Raw genomic sequence first — 6,250 nt, forward strand, 5'->3', positions numbered from 1 at the left:
CCTTTTACCTACAGTCTGTCCTGCTTATTTCATATGCTGGGGTAAGGGTGGCACAGAGATTGTGGGAGTGGCCAACCAGTGACTGGTCGCCTGAGACTCATGCCAGAATAATGAGCCCACCCCTGACACTGCCTGGAGCACCAGAATCCAGAGGCTACATGGTCCAGAGACCTAGGACAGAAGCAATCACTACTGGAGAAAAAAAAGTTAATGTGATAACGTCTAACTATATTCTGCTATACTCATAGATTGGTGCCTAACCCAACTGTCATCAGAGAGGCTTCATCCTGTAATTGCTAGACAGAGATGCAGAGACCCACAGTCAAACATTAGGCTGAGCTCAAGGAATCCTGTAGAAGAAGAGAGAAAGGATTGTAGGAGTCAAAGGGGTCAACAACATCACAAGAAGACCCACATAATCAACTAAATTGTCCTCATAACAGCTCATGGAGATTGAACTGATAACCAGGGAGCATGCATGGGACTGACCTAGGCCCTCTGCATATGTATGACAGTTGTGTAACTTGGTCCTCTTGTAGGACGTCTAACAGTAGGAGCAGGAGCTATTTCTGGCTTTTGCTGGCTTATGAGATACTACTCCTCATGCTGGGTTGCCTTGTCCAGCCTTAATACAAGGGGAGATTCTTAGTTTTACTGCAACTTGGTATGCTCTGTTTTGTTGATATCCAAGGGAGGCCTGCCCTTTTCTTAGTAGAAACAGAGAAAGAGTGGTTGAGGGGGCAGGGAGTTTGATTAAAAATAAATGTCACCAGCCAGTCTCTTCAATACAAGCAGTGTGGAAGGTAGAAAATTATATTTTGGTTTATATGAAGTAATATGCTCACCGTGGATAACTATTTGAACTAGCTTTGCACATATAGGATATATTACAGAGTCCTGATACTTAAAATTTGCATAAAACTGTCCTACGATATCCAACATATTTACAGCAGCACTGTAAAATAATATTTCAAGGAATAGTCTGTGATTTCTACAAAGCACTGGAACAATTATACTCATTTTGATGTCATGTATTTACAAATCTCCATTGGAGTTATCATCTAAAGCAGATATAGTGAAAAGTTAGTATTGTGTAGTAAATGAAGTTGGAAACTCCTGGTGCCAAATATTACCAAAAGTTTCAGAATCTGTACAGTGGCCAACAGGTGAATATATCTCATTGGTAAACAACTGTGGATATTTGAAATCCAATAAAATGAGGGGGATTGTAGCTCAGTTGTGGAGTATGTGCTTAGTATGAAGGCCCTAGACTTCATCCTTATCACTGCAAGCAAAAAGATAAAAATAAAAATAAATGTTAGTTTTTTAAAGTTATCAGTTTTTTTAAGCAGCTAAGTGATCACGATAGAAGTATTAGCTAAGTAGTTTCATCAAAACTATTTAATAAATGGAACAACTAATATGTTTCTTCTGATCAAGGGCACCACATTAATAAATGGCTGAAAAGAATGTGAGACTCCTCCCACTTCTTGCTACAACTCTTTAAATCCTGACCAATATCCCCCAATAGTGACCTCCAACCCCTGGGCTCCATAACCAGGCCTACATCTCTGGCTACTTTACTGGAGGCCAGACTGCTTCTAAGGACCTCGGGTAATACATCACCTCACCACCCACTAACACCTCTTAAAGCCAGCCAACAACACGAGACTGCACCCTCTTCCCTCGGTTCCATAATCGGCAGAAGACTTCTGCTTCACTTGAGGCCAGGCTAGATCTTGGGACCCCATGTAACACACTGACCACCCACTAATAGTCCTGAAACCCTGCCCAACAGCCCCAGACTTAACTCCCTCCTCCAGGCTCACACTATCAGCAGAACATTTCTCCTTTATCTGAGGCCAGGACAGTACCAGCATCTCTTAAGTTGACAGAGCAGCCTCCAACTGTACTCCCTCCCCTGGGCTCCATATTCTAGCCCAAAACCTCAGAAGTAAACTTCTGCTGTATTAGAGGACACACTGTACTAGGAATCCCAGAGATCAGTAGGTGCCCAGAATCCCAGAGACCACACAGATATTTGGAATTCAAACCCCCAGAGGTCTTGCAAGCCACAATAACCCCACTCAAGACACACTACTGAACCTGAAGACATGTTAATCACCAGAATTCCCGGCCATTTATTTCAGAAAATCAGAAAAGAAAGAAATCAATGAACAAAACACACATCCAAAAAAGACAAACTCAGGAACCAACACCTAGACCTAATAATCATCCAAAACCCAGATGCCTAAATGCCAGTGTAAGAACACAATAAATAGCCCTTTTTCCTCCCTTCCTCGGGGCCATAAGATCCTCCCAGCTCAGCCTGCTTGGGCACTGGGACGGGGTAGTGTGTACAACCGGGCAGGCAGGAGTTCCTTTGTTCCAATAGCCTGCCAACAGCAAGGAAGGCCTTTTGTCAGCAAGGTCTCTGGCCAGCCAAGGGCCCGGATCCTGTTTCGCAAGATCCATCAGAGGGGTGAGTGTGTTCTTGACCCACCGCAGGAGCCCGGGAAGGGAGCACAGACATTTTCTGACCCCCTTAACTCCCTGGTCCTTCTCCAGGGGCTGCTTCCCTCTGCCATGGCCTCTCTCTTCCTAACCCATCCCAACTTGCTCCCAGAAACCCCCTCCCTTCTTCCTCCCTTCCTAGGGGCCATAAGATCACCCCAGCTCAGCCTGTTCGGGCACTGGAACAGGGTGGTGAGTGCAACCCGGCAGGCGGGAGTTCCTTTTATTCAGTAGCCTGCCAGCAGCAAGGCAGGCTTTCTGTCAGCCAGGTCCCTGGCCAGCAAGGGAATCTGATCCTGTACCAGAAGATCCATCTGATATAATTTAAAGGAAGAGATGGGCAGGCGCCAAGGCAAGAATTCCTCCATCAATCTGAAAAACAACATGAAAAAACCAGAACCCAGCAATCTTTCAACAGAAGGACTTGAACACCCTAATCCAGAAGAAATGGAAAAAAATGACATTATGAAAGCGATAGAGTCCCTTAAACAACATGTGAAAAATGCCTTTATAGAAATGGATGAGAAGTATAACAAAAAGTTTGAAGAAATGAGTAAATCTGTAAATGATACCCTGGGAAACCAAAAAAAAAAAAAATCAAACAGATAATGGAAACAGTTCAAGAAGTCAAAACTGAAAAGGAGGCAATGAAGAAAACAAAAACCGAGGGCCAGCTGGATATGGAAAATCTAGGTCAATTAACAAAGACTACAGAAACAAGCATAACCAACAGAATACAAGAGATAGAAGAAAGAAACTCAGATGCTGAAGACATCATAGAAAAAATAAATGTTCTGATCAAAGAAAACAGCTATTCCTAAAAATTCTCATCACAAAACATTCAGGAAATATGGGACACAATAAAAAGACCAAACCTAAGAATAATAGGGATAGAAGAAGGAAAAAAATTACAGCTCAAAGGCCCAGAAAATATATTTAACAAAATTATGGAAGAAAAATTTCCCAAAATAAAGAAATTCCTATGAATATTCAAGAAGCATACAGAACACCAAATAGACTGGATCAAAATAAATTCCCTCGCCATATAATCAAAACACCAAACATACAGATTAAAGAAGAATATTAAGAGATGCAAAGGAAAAATGTCAAGTAACTTATAAAGGTAAACTTATCAGACTTACACCGGACTTCTCTATGGAAACCATGAAAGCCAGAAGGTCCTGGATAGAGGTACTGCAGAAACTAATAGTCTCCATGGATGTAAGCTCAGACTACTATACAAAGCCAAACTATCATTCACTATCAATGGAGAAAACAAAATATTCCAGGAAAAAAAAACAAATTTAAACAATATGGGGCCACAAATCCAGCCTTACAGAAAATAATAGAAGGAAAATCACAAACCAAGGAGTCCAACAATGCCCACAATGACTCAAACATCTAGCTACCCTTCACCAGCACAACTGAAAGAAGGGTAACACACAAACTCTACTGCCAAAAAATGACCAGAGTTAATAAGCACTGGTCATTAATATCACTGAATATCAATGGACTCAATTCACATATAAAAAGGCACAGCTAAGAGATTGGATACGAAAACAGGATCCAACATTCTGCTGTTTACAAGAAATACACCTCAACTACAGACATCTACTCAGAATAAAGGGTTGGGTAAAGGTTTTTCAAGCATATGGACATAAAAAACAAGCGGGTGTGACCATACTAATTTCTAAAAAAATTGACTTCAAACTAAAATCAATCAGAAGAGATAGAGACAGACATTTATACTCATAACAGGAAAGATCCTTCAGAATGAATATCTATGCCCCTAATATAAAAGCACCCACTTATGTAAAAGAAACATTACTAGAACTCAAGGCAGCCATCAAACCAAACACACTGATAGTGGGAGACTTCAACACTCCTCTTTCACCAATGGACAGGTCAATCAGACAAAAACCTAACAGAGAAATAAAAGAATTAATGGAAGTTATGAATCAAATGGACTTAACAGACATTTATAGAACATTCCACCCAAATAGGAAAGAATATACCTTCTTCTCTGCAGCTCATGGAACTTTCTGGAAAATTGACCACATACTCCGTAACAAAGCAAACTTCCACAGTTAAAAAAAATTAGTAACCACCTGTGTCTTATCGGATCACCATGGATTAAAATTAGAATTCAACAACAATACTACCCCCAGAAAGCCTAAAAAACTCATGGAAACTGAAGAGTCAACTAATGAACCACACCTGGGTCAAGGAAGAAATAAAGAAAGAAATTAAAGTCTTCCTTGGATTAATGAAAATAAAGACAAAGCATACTCAAACCTATGGGACACTATGAAAGCGGTGCTAAGAGGAAAATTCATAGCACTAAGTGCCCACTTAAAGAAAACAGAGAAAGCACACATTGGAGACTTAACAGCACATCTGAAAGCTCTAGGAAAAAAAAAGAAGCAGACTCACCTAGAAAGAGTAGAAGACTGGAAATAATCAAACTGAGAGCAGAAATCAACAAAATAGAAACACAGAAAATAACCCAAAAAATCAATGAAACAAAAAGCTGGTTCTTGGAAAAAATCACCAAGATTGAGAAATCCCTATCCAAACTAATCAAACAGCAGAGAGAGAACACACAAATTATTAAGATCAGAAATGAAAAGGGGGAAATAACCACAGTCACAGAGGAAATTCAGAGAATCATTAGATCTTATTACAAAAGCCTGTACGCCACAAAATTGGAAAATGTAAAAGAAATGGACATTTTTTTAGATAACTACCATATACCAAAATTAAACCAGGACTAGGTGAACAATCTAAATACACCTGTTAGTCGTGAAGAATTAGAAGGTGTTATCTAAAACCTCCCTACCTAATAAAGCCCAGGACCTGATGGTTTCATTGCAGAATTCTACCAGAACTTCCAAGAAGACCTAATACCTGTACTCCTTAATGTATTTCACAATATAGAAAGAGAAGAGTCATTGCCAAATTCCTTTTATGAAGCTACAGTTACTCTGATACCAAAACCACACAAAGACTCAACCAAGAAAGCGAATTACAGGCCAGTCTCACTCATGAACATCGATGCAAAAATTCTCAACAAAATACTGGCCAACCGAATCCAAGAACACATTAGAAAAATTATTCATTATGATCAAGTAGGCTTCATCCCAGAGATGCAGGGCTGGTTCAACATACAAAAATCTATCAAAGTAATCCATCATATAAATAAACTGAAAGTAAAAAAACAATATAATCAGTTCATTAGATGCTGAGAAAGCATTTGACAAAATTCAACATCCCATTGTGATAAAGGTCTTGAAGAGATTAGGCATAGAATGTTCATACCTAAATATAATAAAAGCAATATACAGCAAGCATACAGTGAACATCAAATTAAATGGAGAGAAACTCAAAACCATTCCACTAAAATCAGGAGCATGACAAGGCGGTCCACTCTCTCCATACCTCTTCAGTATAGTGAAGTTCTAGCAATAGCAATAAGACAACATAAGGGGATCAAGGGGATTCGAATTGGAAAGGAAGAAGTTAAACTTTCGTTATTTGCGATGATATGATAGTGTACATAAGCGACCCCAAAAACTCTACCAAAGAACTCCTATAGCTGATAAACTCCTTCAATAACGTAGCAGGATACATGATCAGCTCCAGAAAATCAGTTGCCCTACTATACACAAAGGATAAGGAAACAAAGAGGGAAATCAGAGAAGCATCATCTTTCACGATAGCCACAAATAGTATGAAG

This window comes from Arvicola amphibius, chromosome X, assembly GCF_903992535.2.
Source record: "Arvicola amphibius chromosome X, mArvAmp1.2, whole genome shotgun sequence".
NCBI lineage: Eukaryota > Metazoa > Chordata > Mammalia > Rodentia > Cricetidae > Arvicola > Arvicola amphibius.